General features: G+C 47.6%; 2 long non-coding RNA genes across 3 annotated transcripts in view; one reads left to right on the top strand and one right to left on the bottom strand.

Moving 5' to 3' along the window:
* LOC148754944 (uncharacterized) overlaps positions 1-7,059 on the top strand; it is a 33,473-nt gene extending 26,414 nt beyond the window's left edge. The window contains exons 3-5 of one of the 2 annotated variants that reach the window (XR_016019346.1): positions 4,063-4,171; positions 5,296-5,367; positions 6,964-7,059. This is a non-coding gene — a long non-coding RNA (uncharacterized LOC148754944). Of the gene's footprint in view, positions 1-4,062; positions 5,758-6,963 lie in introns of those variants that run through there. The other variant, XR_016019345.1, reaches the window with a different exon arrangement.
* Positions 7,060-7,064: 5 nt separating this feature from the next.
* On the bottom strand, positions 7,065-9,237 carry LOC141571196 (uncharacterized). The gene is made up of 3 exons (XR_012495978.2): positions 9,123-9,237; positions 8,511-8,739; positions 7,065-7,349 (listed from the first exon to the last, which is right to left on the bottom strand). It is a non-coding gene; the product is annotated as an uncharacterized LOC141571196 (long non-coding RNA).
* Between the last annotated feature and the right edge of the window lie 13,988 nt (positions 9,238-23,225).

Raw genomic sequence — 23,225 nt, 5'->3', positions numbered from 1 at the left:
CCACACACTTCCTCTGTGACCTTGATGCCCACGATTCTTTGTCCCCTGCCATCTTTGATCCCTTTTCCCTTGTCTTTCCCCTCCCCGCCTCCTTCTCACCTCACTCGAGTTACAGGCTGACCTGTCAGTTGCATACACCCTCAGCCCTGCCCTCTCCCTCTTCCTGGTCAACTGGCAAATCCCCGTCCTGGTTGAGTCCAGTGGCTACCTCTTGTGCTCGGGCACCCAAGCCGTGGCACCTTCTCATTCCTTTCACTTTCTCAAGGCTTACTCTGCAGCTTTGCCCCATCTCTCTCCATCATCATCTGTCTCCCCTCTCCTGGACTGTCCCCATCAGCATGCAACAAACATGCAGGAATGTCTCCCCTATTTAAAAAAGCCAGACCTCGACCCCACATTCTCTCCAGCTTCGCCTGCTTATCTGAGCCCCTCCTTTGCAAGGTCGCCCCCCACCTTGTGATCTCGAGGCCCTGCCCGGCAGGCTCTCCACCCACACAGCCCTTGCCAGGGTCAGTGCTGACCACTACGTTGCTCACCCCAAAGGTGACATTTGGTCCGAACATTACTCTACCTGCCAGCTGCAATGGACATAGCCAGTTACTCCTCCCATCTCTGGACACTCCCTTCTCTTAGCCTCCCACCTTTCCAACCACCCATCCCAGTGCAAATTGCCACTTGCTCCTCTTGTCCAGTTAACCTGGATCTGCCCCGGGGCTCTGTCCTGACCACCTCCCCCTTCTCCAGTCTGCCCTCTCCCTGGGTGGTCTCTTTGTTTTTTGGGGCTGAGAACCAGCTTCACAGGGACACTCCCCAGAAGCCTGCCTCCAGCCCAGCTCCTCCCCTGAACTCCAGGACTGCACAGTCCCCAGACCCCTCCCAAGGGATGGCTCGTGGCTCCTCACACTTAACCCGTCCCAACCCATGCTTCCGGATCTGCTAACCCCAACCCTGCTCTTCCCACAGTAAATGGAAGCTCTACGCTTTCATTTTCTCGGGTCCAAACTCTTGGAGTTGCCCTTGACTCCTGTCTCTCTTACATCCACATGCAGACCAGCATCTACCCAGCCTCTCTCTAGGTCTTCTGGGACCCCCGGGGCCAGCAGCCACCCCCTGTTTTAACTGACTGTCTTCCTGCTTCACCTTCCGTCCATTCTCCACACTGAAGCCTAAACCATCCTTTTAAAATGCAAGTCAAATCTTGTCTCTTGCTGGCTCAGAATTCTCCAGTGGCTTCTCATCGCAGGGAGAGGAAGATCCAAAGTCCTTGCCGGCCCACCAGGCAAGACCCGATTCCACCTTTCTGTTACCTGGCTGTATTGGTTGTAGAGGTTTCCCTGCACGGTGACCCGAACCCAGGCCACACATGGTACAACTTTGATGAATAAATAAGTGAGGGACAGGTAACTGCACCTTCACGGGGAGGCTCTGCCCTGCACAGGAGCCGGCCCGGCCTCCTCCTACCCCTGCCTGCCCTGGCCTGCACCTGGCCACTGCCCACCCCCATAGCCAAGTGTGCAGCCTCAAGAGCTATTCCTTTTGGTGGTCAACTCCCCTCAGTGAAGGCGGTGGTCCAGGGACCGAGGTTTTGTGGCGCCCCCAGATCTACATGAATCCATGTGAATCTCCTCACACTGCCCTGGCCGCTGTCCTGGTCTCTCCTTTCACCAACCCCACCTGGTGGGCGTGGCCAAGTGAGCAAAGGCCACGCCCTGCTGCGGCCACGCCCCTCTCCAAGCATTGCAAGAGCCAGAAAGCCAGAATTCCGCACAAGAGCTGGTGCTTGAGAGTAGGAACCTCGGGCTTCTCACCTCTGCTCTGAGGAAGGGGCGGTCACTTGTCCAGGTTGAGGTACTGGGATTCAAATTCCGAGCCTGTGCTGGACTCAGTGCCCATGGGCACGTGCTCTCCACCCCCTGCATTCCCGCAGCCTTGCTCCTCGCTTGTGACATGACATTGCACCAGGAGCTGCACAGAAATAGAGCTGCAGGGATCGGTTCCAATCTGCAGACTAGATTGAATTAATGCATAGAAATTCTCAGCTTTACATTTCTTTACTTAATTTTTTTCTTATATGTTTAACACCTACCAATGCGTGTCTGTACGTGACATTCGATGATGATAATGGCTGTCATCTACAAACTTTATCTACATATCCCAGGCATCGTGTGCTTTCCGTACGGATGCATGGAAATTTCCAGAAAACCTGTGTTTGGTTGGTGCTATTGTCATGCCTCTTTTGTTGAGGAGGAAACTGAGGCTCAGGGAGAGGAAGTAACTTGCCCGAAGTCATGCTGGAACAGGGGGGAACTGAGATTTGAATGCAGGTCTGGATAGCACTGACCCCCCTGCTCTACCCACCACCCTCTCCTGTCTCCTCTGCCTCCAAGCTGGCACCAGAGCACTTAGATGTTTTAGGAGATGGCTTTCCCATTTCCATCTGGATTTTGTGCTGCCCTAGGGAGCCTTTGGGGGGTGGGTTCCTGTTTCACTTGCCTGGACCTTGGGGCAAAGATCAAGAAGATTCAAGGTGGCAATTCCTCAGGGTGACCTGAGGGGTGGAGTGGGGTGCCTAGGGGCTGCCCCTGCCAATCACGGCCCCCCCTGCTTTCCTGCTCCCTGACCAAAGGACCCTGGGGGTGGGATTCTGGGACTGAGTGTTTCTCAAAAGCACGTGTATGTGATGAGGGGTCTGCTCACAGCCCCTGGCCAAGCCCTCACTTCTTCTAGGCTGCAAAGGGCTGGGCTCACCTCCAAATTCATCCTTGAGTCTAATTCAAGTTTAAATTCAAGTTGAGTCTAAGGTCAGATCCTCCCAGGCTGAGACTGAGAGCCCTCAGGCCCGCGGACTTGATCACTGCTTATGAGCCCCCCTTGAATAACCTTCTCCCTACCCAGGGCTCATCACACTCTGTGGAGGGGAGGGAGTGGGGCTCTCGGGTCTCCTGGGACTAATGAGGGCATCTAGATGGGAAGGGAACCAAAGAAGTTGTGGGGTCAGAGTAGGGGTGTTATGGGCTTCGGAAGTGGGTCATGGCCAAGTGGGGCCTGTGTGGACAGAGGCCTCACAGTCCCCACTGGGCCAAGTGACAGATTTGCTGCCTGTGACATACGCCACCAACTTGCATGTCTGGCCCCCAACTCAGCCAGCCAAGTCAGAGCATGACCTGTTTCTGGTTTTGTGGGGATGTGACAAACAGCTAGCAGTCTTTGCATGGGTGAAACGTCACCTCCATCCTTGCTGGCCCCCTGCCCAGAGGACCATTTGGGGACCATCCTGGCACTCTCATGAGTTTCTTCCCCCCTTCTTCACCACTGCTCGTTTTAATTCCTTTCTGAGACTTATACTTGCATTCTCATAACGGAAATGGTTAGCGTATGCAATGACTGTGACCCGACCAGCCTGCTTCACTAAGAGGGGGTGGTTTGTGAGGATTTGGGGTGTGACCCTCCTTCCCCACCATCTCTGGGCCAAGCTCTGGGCTGTAGTGGAGGGAGGTGACAGTCACTGGGGTCCTGCAGAGAGTTTTGGGTCCCAAATGGCAGAGCTTCCCTGCAGACACCACAGTCCTGAGTGAGACGGTGCCTGCCCTGGAAAGCCACTGTGGGTGGGGGAGAGGCCTCTAAGTGGGCGGGGTTGAACAAGGGGTGCTATGTGGGGATGGCATCCCCGAGGAGGGGAGCCCCCCCCCAAATATGGAGCATTTGTAGAGAACAGACCGGCCCATGCAGGGAGCAGAGGGCTGAAGGCTGTGTTCTGCCCACTTCCAGAGGAGGCCATGGGCCAGGCCTGTAGCCCAGGGCGTGGTGTCATCTGTAGCTGGGCCATATCGGTACTTGCCTTAAGCCGGGAGGTAATAATGGTACCTGTCAGCATTAAATGAGATCGGGTCTCTCCCTTGCAGGGAGCCCCGTCCCCTGGTTCAATGGCCTAGGGGTGTCCCCCACTGGTTGGGGTTTCCCAAGTGTGGGGTGGGCAGCCCTGGTGAAAAAGGAGAGGCGTGATTTCCAGAGCCACACAGACTCACACCACACAAAGGTGATGCCTCTCTCCATTCCTTTCAGCCCCTCTGGTTTCCTGGAGAAGCTCGTACTCCCCAACCCTGTAGCAACAAGGAGCTATTGGCAGGCAACAATAGCCAGGAAGAATTTAATAACATTGCTGATTTTCATGGTAATTTATTTTTACTTTTATCTTCTATTTATGGCAGGGGGTCTTAGTAGTCCACTTACAGTATCCATATAAAGTTTCCTGATAGATACATTTCTTTAAGTAAAAAGAGTGAATCCCTTTAAAGAAAAATATTAAGCCAATAATATAATGAGTATGATACAGACAGAGCAAAACATCCTGAAGGTGGTATCAGAAGAGCTGGGTCAAGACCAGGGCCAGACAGACCTGTGGGTGGGTGGAGTCTGCTCTTTGTAATTCATTCATCAGGAGACAGTTGATTTTCCTTTTGTTAAGTTTGCCCCAATGGAAAAGGAAACTGTAGGTGGTGACACATTTGGCAGGAAGGGTTTGGGTCCCATCATGTCTTCCTTGGGCCCCCTCCTCAACTCTGCCCATGGCCTGCTGCCCTGTGAGACCCCCTCACATTTTTAACGGAACCCAAGACAGAGGTAGAAGTCTCAAAGAACTTTTGGCTTTTGAGGCAGCTTCCCTCAAAAGTTCCACCTCCTATCAGGAAGGCTACCTGTGGGCCACATTATTCTAGACCTTTCTCTCTGCAGGCTGGTGTCCTATGCAGCACACCCCACCCTTCACCCCTTTTCCCTGAGCTCCCAGCCCACAATTCTCTTGGGGTGCCTTGGGCAGCCTCCTCAACAGGACGCAGGAATGGGCTGGGGTTTTCCTGATGACCTCGCCCCTGCTTGTCCCCACCTGGGAGGGCCTAGGTGCAGGGCGGGTGGGGTGGGAACTGTGAGGGGCTCGCTGATCAGCAGGGAGTGGGAAAGGCCAAGCTCCTTCCCTCTTGCTGCAGGCCCAGGGCGTGGTGGGCTGTTGTCTCTCTGCCAGGGCCCACCCCACCCTCCACCCAACAGGGACCATGGGACCTGCCCTCACCTGCCCCTGCTGTCCCAGCATGGACACTTTGAAGCCCACTAACCCGCCCCCCATTGAAGGAAAGGCGTTTGGAATTACGTGAGGGGGTGCAGAGGGGAGAGCTAGTCTTGAGGTCACATAGCTTCAGGTCCTTTGACCCCAGTCCCTTCTTTTCTAAGGTCCCCATAGAGCAGGGAATATTACTATTATTTTTTCACAAAATTTCATCCTTGTATTCTTGGCCCCTCCAGTGGTGTCCCCCTGAGGGTGAACTACCAAGGCTGGAGCTCTGGGATCCCTCCTGCCAGGAGCAGCTGTTTGCAGTGAGTCTGGGGAGCATCCATGACCCCTCATTGGCAGCTGAGAGCCTGACGTCCCCTCCCGTCCAGCCTGCTCCGGGGCCTGGCTTTCTCTGCACCCCATCACTTCTTTCTGCCCTGTTCTTGGACTATTGACTGCTTTAGGAGCAGGGAGGGAGGGGGTCAGTGCAAATTCCTGGGCCCCCTTAAGGAGTCAGACTCCACAGGGCTTGTGCATTTTGTTAAGATCCCTGTGGTCCTGTTGTGGGTACCCTGAGAGCCACACTTTGAGGACCCCGGGTCCATGAGCGGCTGTAGTTAGGGGCTACTGTCAAGTGTTTAGCACAGAGCTGGTGGGGCTTTGGAGCAGGGGTAGCCAGACATTGTGCAGGGGGTTAAGAGGAGGGCCACCCCCCCCCCCCCCCAGGAGCTCATGGTCAGCACCAGTGCTTCTCAAACTTCCATGCGCATCAGTCCCCGGGGTTTTATTAAAACACAGATCACGGGCTGCACCCCAGGGTCTCTGGTTCATGGGTCTGGGCAATATCCTGGGCAAGATCCCAGGCTGCTGGCCCCAGGATGACGCTTTGAGAACCACTGGTGTACACAGCTAGCTGTGGTGGTCCTGGCTGGGATGGGGGGCAGAGACCACATCCTCCCCATCCTCAGCAGCTGCCTCAGCCCTTGGAGGAAGGAAGCAGGACATAAACTGGCACAACATGAAAAAGTCCATGTGCTACCCGCAGTGCCCACAGGGCGACCTGGCACGGGGTGGCACTCGCTCTGAATGTGTGCACTTGGTGCTGGGTCTGTGCTGAGTGCATCTCCCAGGGAGCCCATCCATAGTTCTACAAGGTGGAGGCTGATGTGATCCCCATTTTATAGGCAAAGAAGCTAAGGCTCAGAGAGGGCAACTGACCTACCCAAGGTCACACAGCCAGCAACTTAGGGACTGGGGCCTGACTTCATTTCGCACAGTGAGGGGTCTAGTTGTTGAGGTGTCACTTCCTTTTACCTTGTCCTAGTCATTTGGGAGGGGAAGGATGCGGAGACATAGGAGTGTGTTGTGGCAGAGAGGGGCTGGGTGACAGAAAGGGGCCCTGGAGTCTGGGCAGTGTGCATGGGTGTTAGAAGGAGCAGTCACTCAAGGTCACGGGGTGAGCCTGGAACCCAGGGATCCCGCCTTCGCTGGATCTGGTGCCCACCACCCCACTCCATTTTTCAGGGGTCTCCTTTGACCAGGTGGCCCCGCCTCAGTACTGCCCCCAGGGCACACACACATCAAGGTAGGGGTGGGGGCGTGTGGAGGGAGAGGCAGCTGTGCTCACATCGGTGCCCACTGCCCTGCACACCTGGGTGGGCCTAGAGGGGCCCTGGGCGCCCGGGTCTGGTTTCTGGCCTCAGAGCAGAGCTTTGCACACCCCTCTCCCCACACCCACAGGTGTGCACACCTGTCCTGGGTCTGACTACAGGGGCCTTTGCTGGGCAGGGGGCAGTAGAAAGAGGGGGTGGGGCCTGGTGTCCAGAGGGGCTTCAGCAGTCTGATGGGTGGGGGTGTGGTTGAGGGCTCCCTGCCTGTCCTGGTATCCATGCTGTGTGCCCACCCCCACTTCCTTTTAGGAGAGGTCCCAGGAGGCACCAACACTGGGTCCCGCCCCAGCTGTGTGGTCAGAGCGTGTTAACCCCTCAAAGCCTGGAGCTGACACATAGTAAGTACTCAGTAAACACTACCCAGGTGTTATTGTTAACAAATTGCTTAAAAAGTTGGAGGGGTCAAGAGGGGCCCTTTGAGCAGTTGGTTGTTTGAGCGGGGAGTCCCTGTCATTCAGCAGGAGCTGGGTGCCAGGAAACAACACGGCAGCAGTAAGGGAGGAAACTTGTCCTTTCTCTTCCTTTCCAGGCTTCAGGTCCAAGCTCCAAGGTCAGTCAGCCTGTTTGAGGAGCCTCCCCGGATGACCCTGTGTGGTCACCTCGCAGGCCATGCCCCTGTTCATTATCTGCTGTCTCTGTGGGAGAACAGAGGCCATGAGTCCCAAGACTTTCTCTATAGCTTCAGCCTCCTGTGGTGCCCGGCATGGATTAGCTTCTCCCCAGACCTTTCTGTATCAGTGAAGGGCAACATCACCATAATCGAACCGTGCCTCACAGAGGACACTGAGGCTCAGAGAGGTGAAGCTACGTGCCCAAGGCCACACAGGACGACGGGTCAGCGAGACCTGAAGTCCTTGTGGGATGGCCTCCCAGAGCCCCTGCCTCAGCACACCGCCCCCACCCCAGGGGAGCCAGGATTTTACACCCCCTACAGGCCCAGGGGGCTGAGAACAGGGGGCTGGAGAGTTGGGAGCTGTGGAGCCCATCTCTCCTGCTGTACTTGGCAGGCAGCTGGGCTGTGTGGGCCCCACAGGCTGAGGAGGGAGCAGGAACTCCCAAACACGCTAATTATTGTGGACGCAAGAGCCATGGTTCCCATTAGGGACCAGGAGGCAGGTTTCTTTTCTTAATGTTTATTACCTTCTAAGTGTGGGACCAATGGTTTCTGGATGAAGTCCTATTAACCTCACATCTGTGTCTTTCCTTCCTTCCTTCCTTCCTTCCTTCCTTCCTTCCTTCCTTCCTTCCTTCCTCCCTCCCTCCCTCCCTCCCTCCCTCCCTCCCTCCCTCCCTCCCTCCCTCCCTCCTTCCTTCCTTCCTTCCTTCCTTCCTTCCTTCTTTCATGCATCCAGTAAAATATTCTCAAAACTGAAAGAAAACCACCTTGGAGATGCCTGTACTTCCCCTGAGTTTGTCTGCAAATAGGAAAACTATGATGGAATTGATCCCATATTTATTGAGCGCCTACTGTTTCTGGGTCAGATGGTCTAGTTCAACCCTTACAACACCATCTTTGCTGTCTATTTTGCATCTTGTACTTTTCACTCACCATTCTAGTGTGTGAGTTTCCCATGTGCCAAAAGCCTTTGTAAGAGGTGGTGTCAAGGCTGGGAGATGATGCCACAGGGGATTGCCACCTGGGACGGGGGACTATCCCCTTCCCATACTGGGGCCCCTCAGCCCCTCCTCTCCGTCCAGCTACCTTGTGCTTCCAGCCTCAAGCCTACCTCCTCCATGAAGTCCGCTATGCCCTCCCCCCCTGGCCTGTGCTTTTCCCCGAAGCCCCGGCCTCTTACCTTCCCAGGTCTACTCCCACTTCCTCTTTTCCTAGAAGGTAATGTCCTTTCTCTTCCTTTCCAGGCTTCAGGGCTGAGCTCAAAACTCCTTGTTAAGGGGCCTCTCGGGCCGCCCTGCGGGCTCATCTTGTGTGCTTGCCCCTCTCTTCATCCTTGAACCCACAGGTCTCATTGTTCAGGAGAGAGACTTCTGTGGAACGTGCCGGCGAATTTCCAAAAGCTGAAAGGCCTGCTTTGTAGGGTTGCCAGATTTAGCAATAAAAAGAAAATAAAAATACAACACACTCAGTTAAATATGAATTTCAGAGAAGCAAAAATAACTTGAGTATAAGTATGCCCCAAAGATTGAATGGGATACACTTATAAACATTTGTTTATCTCAAATTCAATCTAAGTTGGCATCTTGTATTTCACCTGGCCACTTCCTACCATCTTTGCCCCCCTTGTCGGGCACACTCAACAGCTAGACCACACCTTCCAGGCTGCTGGTGTGTGTGTGTGTGTGTGAGAGAGAGAGAGAGAGAGAGAGAGAGAGAGAGAGAGAGAGAGAGAGAGAGAGAGGAGGCAGTGTGGCTTCAGTCTGGGGGGCCTCACATGTTTTCAGTTTATCACCTGGCTGGGGAAGAATGGCTGTCCTTGCTCCTGGCTCTGTTTTCCCAAACAGTCACCACTGTCCGTCACTTGTGCTTGGAATAAAATGCAAACTCCCTGAGTCTCACGAGGCAAGATGGCTTCTGCCACTTTGCCCAGCCCTCGTGACCCCAGACCCCTGGCCACTCCCACTCCCCCAAGCTCTCTCCCGCCTCCCAGGCCTTGGCCTGTGCTGTGACCTCCAACACAACTCTCTCTCCTCGGCTGGCTGCTTCCTTCTGCTTCCAGTTTCCTCAGAGAGTTGCCCCACTGTCTGTGGACACTGGGCGTCCTCACACCCCCTCTATGTCCTCTTAGCACCTTGCTTAGTCCTCCCAGCCAGAACAGAACCTCCTCCAGGCCAGGTCTTTACTTCTTGTCCTGCCGCCCTCCCGCCCCCACTCCCCCAGTATGTGTCAAAAAGAGAGTAAGTGGGCTGTCATTAAACCCATATTTTTGTTTAGAGCATCTTTCTTACAGTGCACATATGCATTCATTTATTTGTTCCTTCAACAAAAAACACCAGGCACTGGGAAATTCAGTGTAGACGCTGGTCCTGCCCTTGTGTGTCTATCCAGCCAGGTGTGTGGGGGGAGGGGAGGTACAGGCCAGAACGGAAAGGAAACACCACCTGGCGATCTCTGGGGTCCTCCTATTCCAGGTGGTGCTGCTTTCTCCCACACATCCTCCCCTGTGGCTGTAAAGAGATTAATATATGCAAATACCCTTCTCCTATGGTGGTTCTAGCCTTGAACTCTGCGGATTAAGTTACTTCATTTAAATAAATATTTGGGCACCCTCGACACCACATATACTTGTATAAATCCTAAATAGTAAATAAAATCCCCTCATTTCTCATGGCTGTAGAGCTTCTAATCCCAAGTCCTGTGGGCGTTTCGACAGTTAAGATGGTTCACGGGTGCTGCTGAGATTTTATTTGGAATATCAAATACCTACATTCTATGAGATGCTCCTTAATGGGCCTTGTTAATACCAGCCAGAGGGGGCAAAGGATAAGGCGGGTGCTGGAGGTTTGCTGGGAGGGGGCATCTGGAGGGACACAGGCCCATTAGCAAGCCAGAAAGGAGGTGACTCCCGGAGGGTTGTCAAGTAGTCAGGAAAGTGACAGGGAGGGACAACAGGGCTTGGATGGTCGGAGGCCTGGTCAAGACTGGGTTCCTGAGACACCTATAAGGAAGTTTTGGGAACAAATGCGTTCAAGGATGAGACCTGAAGCAAACATTTCCCATATCCATTGGGGGGCACCTAGGGGGTGTGTTCCAGATGGTGGGCAAGGCAAACAGGTCCCGGGTTTGGGAAAGGGGATGGTTCACTCTCAGCGGGTCCAGAGGGCAGCCTGGACTGGTAACAGGAAGGCTGTCTCCCCAACACTCCTGTCACCCTGGGACCTCAGCCTCCCTCCAGCCTCACACCCCCAGAAGGGGCTTGAGAATCACCTGCTGGATTGTGTGCACTTCCCAAGTCTCGGCACAGCTTTAGCAGACACATTACAGCAATGCTCACCGTCTCCTAAGACCAAGTGGCCTGGAGATGGTCCCCCCCATGTTGTTCCTGCCCCCCCCCCCCCCGGACCTTCCTTTGTTCCCTCTGCCTGGAGTTCTTCCCCAGATCAAGGTGGCTCCCTCCCTCCCCTCCAAGTCTTGGCTCAAACATCACCTCTTCAAGAAGGTTACCCAGAGCAACCTGCCTCAGTCTCCCCTCCTCAACCCCTCTCAGAATGCAGCCTCCTCTGGCTCTCCAGGCTGCGGGGGTCTGGGTTTGTTTTGTTTGTTGATGTATCCCCAGGGCCTGGCACAGGCCTGGCACACAACAGGTGCTCGGTCAATATTCTGTTGACTGGATGAACTCGGCAAACATTGCCTGAATCCTTCTGCACCCCTGGCTCTGGCCAGGAGCCCGTATACCCAGGCAATAACCGCCTTTGGAACCAACAAACCATCAAGAACCCATAGAATCTGCCAGTCTTCACTGAGCACCTGTATGGGTGCCAAACCGAGGTCCGGGTTCCGAGGTGGGTGGAAAGCTGAGGACAGGAAGACCTGCCCGGCGGAGGGCAGAGCCGGGGTTCACACAGCTCTCGCTCATATTTGTATAATGCGCCAGCCCCCCCCCCCCCGCCCCCTGTTTGTATGTGTCTTTGTCCATCCATTTACTTTCAATCTGTGCCTTTGTATTTAAAGTGCAACTCTGCATTTTGTTCCTCTGCACCTCCTTTCCTGCCTTCTCTGCGTTATTATTATTAATTATTATCGTTTAGCGATTGCTTAAGGGATTAAAATATACATCCCTAACTTTTCGGTTAACGTAGAGTTAATATTGAAGTGCTTCACATAAAATGTTGAATCTTTGTGACTGCGAAGGTCACCCTTCATGCTGGAGTTGTCGTGTGTCTATGTGTGTAATTTTTGCTTTAGATAGTCCTATATAGTTTCCTATATGAGTTTTGAGAATTCTTTGTATAATCTAGGTACAGGTTCTTTGTTAGATAAGTGATTTGAAAATATTTTCTCCAAATCTGTAACTTGTCTTTTCATTCTCTTAACAGAGTCTTTGGCAGAGCAAAAGTTTCAAGTTTTGATGAAATCCAATTTACCATTTTACAAAAAAATGATGTTTTCTGTTTACCCAAGTATTTATCATTTCTCATGCTCTTCTTATTAATCTGAATTTCCATATTTACCCTTTTCCTTTTAGCATGGCTTGTAGTCCAGGTCTTACGATGAAAAAATATCCTCGTTTAAAAAAGAAATTTGTTTTAATCTGAAAATGACTATTTTACCTTCATTCTTAAAGGATGTTTTTCCTGGATTTAGAATTCTTGGGTAGAAGTATTTTTCTTTCCATCCTCTTCAAAAGAAAAGACACTTTTTATTTTGAAGTAGTTAGAGTCACAGACAGTTCCAAAAATAGTCCAGAGAGATCTGGGTACCCTCAGCTAGTCTCCCCCAATGTTCATGTCTTACATAGTAGCACAAACAGCAAATCAAGCAGATCGACATTCACACGAGACATGTGTATAGTTCTACGCTGTTTTATAACACGTGTAGAGGCCTGTAACTACCATGGGAGTCAAGATACAGAGCATTCCATCACCACAAAGAACTCCCCTCACATTGCCTCTTATAGTCACACACTCTATCCCCTGGCAACCACTCACCTGCTCTCTATCTATACTTTGTCCTTTAAAGAATGTTATGTAACTGACATAGTACAGCACATGATATTTTCAGAATGGCTTTTTCACTCAATGTGATGCCCTTGAGATCCATCCAGGTTGTGTGTATCAGTAGCCCATTCCTTTTTGTTGCTGAATACTAGTCCATGGTTTGCTTAACCATTTGCCTATGTTTTGGTTGTTTCCAGTTTTTCGCTATTACAAAGAAAGCTGCTATGGACATTCGCATACAGGTTTTAGTGTGGATACAAGTTTTCGTTTCTCTGAGATAAATGTTCAGAAGCTTGATTGCTGGGTCATATAGTAAGTATATATTTACTTTTTTGAGAAACTATCAAACCATTTTTCTGAGTGGTCATACTATTTTCTATTCCCAACAGGAATACATGAATGACCCATTTTCTCTGCTTCCTTGCCAGCATTTCATGTTGTCACTATTTTATTTTTAAATTTTAGCTGTTGTAATAGGTATGTAGTGATGTCTCATTGTGGCCTAAAATTGCATTTCCCTAAAGGCTAGTGATATGAAATATCTTTTTTGTGTGCCTATTTTCCATCTGTATATCTTTTTCAGTGAAATACCTCTATACGTGTTTTACCTATTTTCTAATTAGATTGTTTATGGGTTTTTTACTCTTAAGTTTTGAGAACTGTTTATATAATTTAGATACAAGTTCTTTGTTAGATAGGTGATTTGAAAATATTTTCTTTCAGTCTGTAACTTGTCTTTTCATTCTCTTAACAGAGTCTTTGGAAGAGCAAAAGTTTCAAGTTTTGATGAAATTCAATTTATCATTTTTTTTCTATTATGGATTATGTTTTTTGTGTTGTCTAAGGACCTCTTTGCCTAACCCTAGATACTGAAGATTTTCTTTTATGATTTTTTTCATAAAGTTTTATAATTTTACATTTAAGTCTGCAATCCATCCTGAGTTAATTTTTGTATAAGGTTTGAGGTTTAGTTTGAGGTTCAATTTTTTTTGTTTGTTTTATCGATGTCCAATTTTTTCAGCACCGTTTGTTGAAAAGGCTATCCTTCTTGCCCTGGATTATTTCATACCTTTGTGAAAAATCACTTAGATGTATTTGCGTGGGTCTTTTTATGGTTCTCTATTCTGTTCCAGTGATCTACGTATCTATCCTTCCACCAATACCACACAGTCTTGATTATTGTTGCTGCATAATATTTTCAAATCAGGTAGAGTGATTCCTCCCATTTATTGTTCTTTTTCAAAATTGTTTTAGGTATTCTAATTCTTTCGGCTTCCCATATTACATTTTAGAATAATACTGTCTATATCTAAAAAATATCTTGCTCGGATTTTGATAAGAATTGTGTTAAACTTATAAATCAACTTGGAGGAACTGACATTTTTACTATGCTGATTCTTCCAATCCATGAACATGGATTTGTCTCCATTTATTTAGATCATTTTAAAATTTTTTCATCAGTAGTTTTGTAGTTTCCAGCACACAAGTCCTATACATGTTTTGTTATTTATACTTATTTCATTTTTTGAACAATTATAAATATTATATTTAAAATTTCAGTTTCCATGTGTTCATTGCTAATATACCAATATACAATTGATTTGTGTGTGTGTGTGTGTGTGTGTGTGTGTGCGCGCGCGTGTGTGCGTGTGTTGATTTTATATCCTGTGACCTGGCTGAACTCATTTTTTAGCTCTGGGAGATTTTTTTGCAGCTTTCTTGGAATTTTCTACGTAGACAATCATATCATCTGCAAATAGGGATATTTTTCTTTCTTCCTTTCTGATTTGTATGCCTTTTATTTCCTTTTCTTATCTTACTGCTCTGGCTAGAACTTCCAGAACTAAACATAGATTGTTGAGAATGGAACCCTTACCTTGTTCCCAATCTTAGGAGGAAGACATTCAATCGCTCAACATTGTGTTATAGATTTTTTTGTAGATGTTTTTTGTCAAATGGAGGAAGTTCTCCCTCTACTCCTAGTTTTCTTAGAGTTTTTTGATGATAGGGTGTTGACTTGTATCAAATGTTTTTTTCTGCATTAATTAATATGTGATTTTTCTCCTTGAGACTGTTATGTGGTGAATTACATTGATTGATTTCAAATATTGAACCAGTCTTATATCCCCAGAATAAGCCCTACTTGGTCACAATGTATAATTCTTATCATATATTGCCAAATTTTGTTTGCTAATATTTTGTTAAAGATTTTTGCATCTATGTTCATTAGGGATGTTGGTCTGTATTTTTCTTTTTTTGTATCGTCTTTATCTGGTTTTGGTATCAGGGTAATACGGCTATCATAAAATGAATAGAAAGTGTTCCCTTCTCTTTTTATGCATTCAATTGCCTTAACAGTTATAGTGTTATTTAAATGATTTATTTCAGATCGGATGAGTTGTGATAGTTTGTGCTTTCCACGAAACTGGTTCATTTCATCTTAGTTGTCAAATTTATGAGTGTAGAGCTGTACACAATATCCCCTTATTATCCTTTTTATGTCTTCAGGGTCTGTAGAGTATCCCCTGTTCCATTACTGATATTGGTGATTTGCATTTTCTCTCTCTCTCTTTTTCCTTTGCCAGTCTTCCTAAAGTTTTCTCAATTTTATTGATCATTAAAAAACACAAACAGCTTTTGTTTCTATGATTTTCTCTATTGTTTTTTTGATTTTAATTTTATTGATTTTTGCTTTTATATGTATTATTATTTTTTTCCTTCTGTTTGTTTTGGGTTTGTTTTGTTCTTCTTTTTCTAGTTTCTTCCTTTTTTTTTTTCCTTTTTTTTAACTTCACCAGTATAATACTATTAGATCAAAACTGGATTTAAAGTTTATACTTTCTAGGTGGGATATTTCATCCACCTAAATTTTTTTCTAAAGTCTAGTTTCTTAAGGTAGAAGTTTAGCTGCATGATCTGAGACTTTCTCTTTTTCTAAATATTTAGTGCTATAAATTTCCCTCATCACACTGCTTTAGCTGCATTCCATGAATTTTGATATGTTGTATTTTTGTTTTCATTTAGATCTATGTATTTTTTTCAATTTCCTTTGATCTATAGATAATTTAGAAAGGCACTGTTTAGTTTCCAAGTGTTTGGAGATTTTCCTGTTATCTTTCTGTTATTGATTTCTACTTTGATTCTCTTATGGTCAGAGTATACACTCTGTTTGGTTTCAATTATTCAAAATTTATTGAGATTTCCCACATGCATCCTGATCCCACACATGCACAGCCTCCCCCATTATCAGCATCTCCCACCACAGTGAAACATTTGTTATGATTGATGAACCTGCATTGACTCATCATTATCACCCCAAGTTCATGGCTTACATTAAGGTTCATTCTTGGTATTGTGTATTCTGTGGGTTTGGACAAATGTATGATGACATGTATCTACCATGACAGTATCACATAGAGTATTTTCACTGCCCCCAAAATCCTCTGTGTTCTGTCTATTCATAATTCCTCTCCCCTGTTCACCTAACCCCTGGCAACCTTGAGACTGTTATGTGGTGAATTACATTGATCTTTTGCTGTAGTCATAGTTTTGCTTTTTCCAGAATGTCATGTAGTTTAAATCATACAATTTGCAGCCTTTTCAGATTGGCTTCTTTCACGTATAATATGCACTTCAGTTTCTTCCATGTCTTTTCATAGTTTGATAGCTAATTTCTTTCTATCACTGAATGATATTGCATCGTCTGGAGGTACCACAGTTTATTTGTCCGTTCTCCTACTGAAGGATATCTTGGTTGCTTCCAAGTTTTGACAATTATGAATAAAACTGCTATAAACATCTGTATGCAGGTTTTTGTATGGACATAAGTTTTCCACTCCTTTGGCTAAATACCGGAGCATGAGTGCTGGATAAAAGTATGTTTAGTTTTGAAAGAAACCACCAAATATCTTCCACAGTGGCTGTGCCATTTTGCATTCCCACAGACAGTGAAAGAGAGTTCCTGTTGCTCCATGTCTTCGTCAGCCTTTGGTGTTGTCAGTGTTCTGGATTTTGGCCATTCTGATAGGTGTGTAATGGTGAAAGTGAAATTTTTAAAATTCCATTTATAACAGCACAAAAGTATAACATACTTAATAATAAATGTAAGAAGAGAATGAAATTAAAGAAGACCTAAGATAAATGGAAATTATCTCAGAATGTTCACGGCTCGGAAGTCTCAATATTGTTAAGAGGTCAGTTCTTCCCAATTGACCTATAGATTCAGCATGATCCCAGTTATAATCTCAGCATCCTTGTGAAAATACATACATTGTCAAGCTGATTCCAAAATTGATATGGAAATGCAAAGGACCTAAGGTAGCCAAAAAACCGGCTGTAAGGCAGAGAACTTATACTACTTGATTTCAAGACTAAGGAATCAAGACAAGGCAAATAGATGAACATAACCGACTAGCGAGTCCAGAAGTAGACCCACACTTACACAGCATGTTGATTTTTGACAAAGGGGTCAAAGCATTTCAAGGAGGAAAAGAAGTCCTTTGAACAAGTGGTGCTGGAACAACTGAATCTCTATATTGAAAAAAATGAAACTTGATCTTTCACATTATACACAACACTTAAGATGGATCATAGATCTAAATATAAAAGCTAGAACTATGATGCTTTTTGAAGAAAACGTAGGAAAAAATCATGACCTATGAGCCGGCCAAAATTTATTAGATGGGACACAGATAGAAATAACCATAAAAAATATCGACAAATTGACTTCATCAAAATGGAAAACTCCTGCTTATTGTTAAGAAAATGAAAAGGGAAACCACATACTTGGAGAAAATATTATAAAACACAAAGGACTGGTCTCCAGACTATATAAAGTCTACAACTCAGTAATCAAAGGGCACACACCCAATACTAACAGTCAAAGATGTGAACAGATACTTCACAGAATAATGTATACAGAAGGCCAACGAGCTCATTTAAAAGTGCTCAACACTATTAGTTATCTGGGAAATGTAAATTCAGGTCCATGAGATGCTACTACAATATCTCATGATTAAGATATTTTATGATTAAAATTCTTTTTAAATAATTTTTTTATTGGGGACTTTTGGGGAACAGTGTGTTTCTCCAGGACCCATCAGCTCCAAGTCGTTTTCCTTCAATCTAGTTGTGGAGGGCACAGCTCCAAGTCCAGTCGCTGTTTTCAATCTTTAGTTGCAGGGGGCGCAGCCCACGATCCCATGTGGGAATCGAACTGGCAACCCTGTTGTTCAGAGCTCGCGCTCCAATCAATCTGAGCCATCCAGCTGCCCCTATGATTAAAATTTTAAAAGATCGACCACATCAAATGTTGGTAAAGAACAACCGGCATGCTCATAAATTGTTGCTGGGAACACAAAATGTTCCAAGGACTTTGGAAAAAGTTTTACTGGTTCCCTATAAAGTAAAGCGTACATACACCTACCCTGTAACCCAGTAATTCCACATCTAGATATTTTCTCGAAAGATGTAAATACATATGTTCACAAAAAGATTTGTATGTGAATGTTTATAGCAGCTTTATTTATAAAACCCCCCAACTGGAAACAACTCAACTGTGCATTAACAGAAGAATGGGTATAGAAAGTATGGTGTATCCATACTATGGAATACCACTCATCAATAAAATGGGAATTAACTATTAATACACACAACACAGATGAATCACATTGACATATTGAATGAAAAGAGCTGGACACAAAAAGCACAGACTATATAATCCCATGAAGTTCTGGAACAGGCAAAACTATTCAATGGTGGAAAAAAGATCAGTGTATTGGTTACCTTTGGCAGTTCAGGACTGTCTGGGAAGACTCAGAGGTAGTTTTTTGGAATGATGGAATGGTTCTATGCCTTCATAAGTGTGTGGGTTATACAGGTGTATGTATTTGTCAAAACCCTTAAATTGTACATGTGAGATTGGTACATTTCACTATATGTAAATTTCACACACAAAAAAAAACACACCCTGAACTGAAACAAACAAGCCAAGGTTCAGAATAGCACTAAATGGGTCAACACACATCACAGCAAAACCATGGCCACTGTTCATGCAGAACCCAGTTAGTTCCATCTTCGCTTGGCCGCCCTCAAGCTCGGTTAGGGCACAGCTTTCAGCTGCCCTGACTGTACTAGCTTAAATAATCACAAGGCAAAGCTCTCCCACATTCTGGAGACAGGAGGCGTCCCTTGGCACTGTCTCAACGCTGCTCTGCCTTTCAGTAGCTGGGCTCAGCTCCCGCCCGCTCTCCATCACAGGCACAACCTGCTTGATTCATGTCTCCTCCGAGATACCAAAGACAAATGTTATGCCTGAATCACCCGCTCCCTGGAGAACTTCAGGCCCCAGCAGGTGAGAAGCCACTGGTCTGCTCCCTGCAATCAGAACTGGCCTGGGAATTGGGCTCCTTGGTTGTAGTTACAGCGTGTAAGACTTTCCCTGTGAAATGCGGAGCACTTTCATTCATGTATTCACGAGTCACCAAACAGTCATTGAGCTGCTCCTATGTGCCAGGCCCTGTTCTAGGTTCTTGGGACACATGAGCAAGCAAATCGAAGAAAATCCTTTGTCCTCAGGGGCTTACATTCTACTGGAAGCATACTGATTGTGGTGGGCAGAATAATGACCCCTCCCCCCAAAGATGTCCCGTCCTAAGCCCCAGAACCTGTTAATATGTTACCTTATGTGGCCAAAGGGATTTTGCAGATGTGATTAAGTTAAGAACCCTGAGACAGGGAGATTGTCTTGGATTATCTGGGTGGGTCCGATGTCAAGGGTCCTTATAAGGGAGGCAGGAAGGTCAGAGTCAGAGACGTCAATGTGACAATAGAAGTCAAGGCTGGAATGATGCATTTGATGAAAGGAAGTCATGAGCCAAACAATCAATGTAGGTGGTCTCTGGAAGCTGGAAAGAGCAAGAAAATGAATCCCCCACAGAGCGCTTCCAGAAGGAACAGTATTGATTTTGACCCAGTAAGACCCATTGCAGACATTGGCCTCCCAAAGTGGTAAGAGAATAAATTTGTTTTGTTTTAAACCACCAAGTGTGTGGTAATTTGTTACAGCAGCAACAGGAAACTAATATACTGACTTCAACACCGAACCCAATATATAAGCAAATTATCCATGATGTGTTGGAAGGTGATGGGCCAAGAATTCTGGGCTCTTCTTTGCCTTAGGGGGAGGCAGGTCTTGGGACAAATGTCTATTTGCAAACATGGTAATTGGGCAACCAGTGCTTGACAATTCCTTCAGCTCCATTAAGGAGAAACCTTTGTTTATTGATAGGAGAGTATCTAACCACAGTGATAAAATACCATTGCGTGTTGAAGTTCAAGTAAAATCCAGATGGCGAAAGTGTAATTGGCTTTGTACATGGACAGGGTTTCATTGTATTAAACTGTGCAAATGATCATACGTAGAAAACTCCCATTTACCAGATGGAGAGATGGAGGCACAAGCGGCAACAGGGCTGCACGGTGAGATGGTGGCATCTTACCTCCATTGGGCTGGCAGTTTGGGCCTGGGTTTCCCCTCCACGTGAAAATTAGTCTTTCTTGCACACCATACAAAGGCACTTTGCCCGCTCAGACACCTTTCCCCAGAGAAATGACCCAGCCTGCTCGTTCTGCTAGTGTCAGACTGTCCAAGCTGGAAGGAGGGGTGAGCTCCCGGAAGCCTCGCCCTGCGTCCGGGCTCTTGTCCTGGCTGTGACCTCTCTGGGGAATGCCCTTTCCTTGTTTAGCTAATCCATCTCTCTTGTCAGGAAGCACCCCCGGCTCTCTTCCTTTCCTCGGAAGCTCCCTAGCTTTCACTGTCCCCTGGAAACATCACAGGCTCTCTGGCGTTGCTGGACACTTACTGTGTCTCCTCAGCTGTATTGGACACTATCTGAGAGCAGCGCTCCTGCCTTCCCCCCTCCGCAAAGCCAAGTGGGGGGCTGGATGTGTGGATGACGCTAGCTTTTGTCACTTGAAGGCAAAACTGGAATCAAGTTTCCTGCGTTGTGATAACTATATGTTATGATCCAGGTTCAGCTGCTATAATGTAACCCAAAACAGCAGGGACGTAAACGTGATAACCAGTCCCCAACATACGCAGCCCAAGGTCGATATGGTGGCTCCTCAGTGTCAGGGACCTAGACTCCTGCTAGCTTGCTGTTCTGTCGTCCTCAACTCACAGCTTCCAACCCGGGATTTGAAATGGTTGTTCCTGTTCCTGCTGCTGCATCCTCATTCCGGTCAGCAGGAAGCAGAGATGAGAAAGAGGGCCCCTCTTCCTTTTAAGGGCAGGCCAGGATGTCGCACACATCACTTCCAATCGCATGTCACTGGCCAGAACCCGGTCACGCCAGCACCCTTAGTTGCAAGGGGAGCCGGGAAATGTGATCTTTTGTGGGGTGGCCAGGGACAGCCCCATCTTGGAGGCTGACCCTTGACTATACCCTTTAGCCCCTGGAGAGCAAGTCTTGCCTTATTCAACTTGGGTTTCCCCAGGCCTTGCACAGTGCAGGGTGGGGAGTGGAGTCCATGCTCAATAAGAATGTGTTGGAAGAATTAATGAATGAATACAGTGTCTTATCTAATGAATACAGGGTCTCACAATAATGGCATCTCCCTCTTAGGGCCTTTGTAAATAGGATAATGTACAATATACTGAGTCTGCGGGAAGAGCTCTGTGCCAGATCTTGCTATTATTACTGAAGATATCGCCTAATCGAATCTGATGTCCAGAAAAGGTTTTTTGTAGACAGGTGATTCATTTCATCCCATCGGCCCAGCCCCAATGAATCCGAACTGTGGAGAGTCAGTGGTGGTTTGGGGAACTTGGGAGAGCGGGGTGACTGCTCCCAACACTTTGGGCATTGATGAGAAAGGATCTAACAAAGGATTTGTGATGACTACATGGAATGAATGAATGAATGAATGAATGAATGAATGAATGAATGAATGATTGAATGAATGAATAGATGAATGAATGATTGAATGAATGAATAGATGAATGAATGATTGCATTGGAGATCTTGAAGAATTCCTTGCTTGGCAATGAAATTCTGTCTCCTTGGTGTCTCAGGGACCTAGAAGGATTGGGGAACAGAGTACTGGACAGGGCTGCTGCAGCCAGGCCCAGGGAAGGCAGGACCAGTGTGCCGATGCAAAGCATGTTTTCCCGGCCAGGGGAAGCTCAGAAAGAGTGGACAGTACCGTATGGCGCATGTGTCACCAGCTGGGATTGTCCATGGACCCAGACCTCTTGTTGATGCTGGTGGTTGGCGGTGAGGTGGCTTCCTTGCTTCATATATGATCGCCCAGGTGCCTTCTTGGGGGCTGAGGGCTCCTTCCCCAGCCTGTGGTCCCTGCACCCCTGGGGGAGAATAAATGTTGTTTTGCACAATCCAGACTCCATGGAAACCGCCCAGACTCCATTAATTCCACTTTCCTTGCTTCATGCAAACCAGGTTTGTAGGAACCTCTGAGATCACAGTTGAGGTGAAAGTACTGGTTGGCCTCAGGGTCTGCCCACACCTTAGGCTGGAGGTGACATTCGCCCGTTGTGTTTTATGCAGTGAGTGGACTTTACTCAGTGCAGCCTCTTGTTTCTGTTTTAGCATTGTGAGGTTTTGGGCAGCTAAGTAATTAGGGGTCCTGGAAATGCCTCTCCATGGGAGGCAGGGCTCTGCTGATCTGAGACAGACGTAAGAACTAGGACAAATGGTCCAGCATCCCTGAGACTCGGTTTTCTCATCTGAGAAGTGGGAATGGTGACGACAGCACATCTCAGGGGCAGGATGAGGGGCAGTAAGCGCTCAGCCTGACACCAACACACAGCAGATGCCCCCAGATGACAGCTGTGATGGATGTCACCGGGCACTGGGTTAATAAGCCACCCAAGATTTGCAAAGCCATGGTGGGTGGCAGAGACACTCCCTGCCCCACACCCTACCCCACAGAAGCAGCCGTGAGTGTGACTGTGGGTCTGGAAGGGACTGGTGGGTGTGGGAACAGATCAATTACACCACAGCGTGAGGTCTCTGTGCTTTCCAAACTTTCCTTCAGGAGTGTTTATTGCTTTGATAATTGGTGGGGGGGGGGGCGCCCAAAAGACCAAACAAGCCGTGTAATGAGGGGGAGAGAGAGAGAGAGAGAGAGAGAGAGAGAGAGAGAGAATGAGGCCTGGGCTGTGGCGTGTTTAATAGAAGACAGAGAAAATCCTCTTGATTTGGGGATTTTAGATGATGCCCTAGGGAGAGGAGACATCCTGGAAGAGGTTTGTTCCGAGGCCTGAAGAATGAGGAGCGTGTGGACAGTACCCTACGGATTTGGGATTGATAAAATGGGGCTGGACCAGAGGGCAATGGAACCCACCTGCCATTTGCTGGCTGTGGGGCTTTGGGTAAGAAGTTAACCTCCCTGTGCCTCAGTCTCTCCCTCTGTAAAATGGGGATGATGGAGATCATTGCCCCTCCACCTCTCGGAGTGGTCATGAGGATAAAAGCAGGGATCAACCATCGGGGCTTGGAGCACAGCCTGGCAGGGTGGGCTAATAAATAAAAGCCCCACCCACCTGCAGTGTGCCCCAAATGCCTGCAGGCCCAGCTGCTTGTTGGAACAGGCCTGTGGTTCAAGGCAGGTGTCTCCGTTTTCTCTTCCATCTTCTTCCTGTCACCTGCCTTGTCCCAGGGGGAGGGGATGCTGAGCAGAGCATTCTCCCCACTGCAGGCTCTGCTGGTGATGGCCTGAGGTCCCTCCGAGAAGGTGGGGTGAGTGGGTGCTTTCGAAGCCTCTGTCTGTGGTCTCATACTAACAGGTTGGGGAGAGACGTTAGGGACCTCAAGGCCCCAGAGACCCCTGACCTGGGGGAGAGAGGCTGACAGTGACAGAGCCTCTTCCCCATCAGG

The sequence above is a fragment of the Rhinolophus sinicus genome, chromosome 16, assembly GCF_057876585.1.
Source record: "Rhinolophus sinicus isolate RSI-liver-muscle chromosome 16, RSI-T2T, whole genome shotgun sequence".
Classification (NCBI taxonomy): Eukaryota; Metazoa; Chordata; class Mammalia; order Chiroptera; family Rhinolophidae; genus Rhinolophus; species Rhinolophus sinicus.
This window is presented reverse-complemented; position numbering and strand designations above follow the sequence as displayed.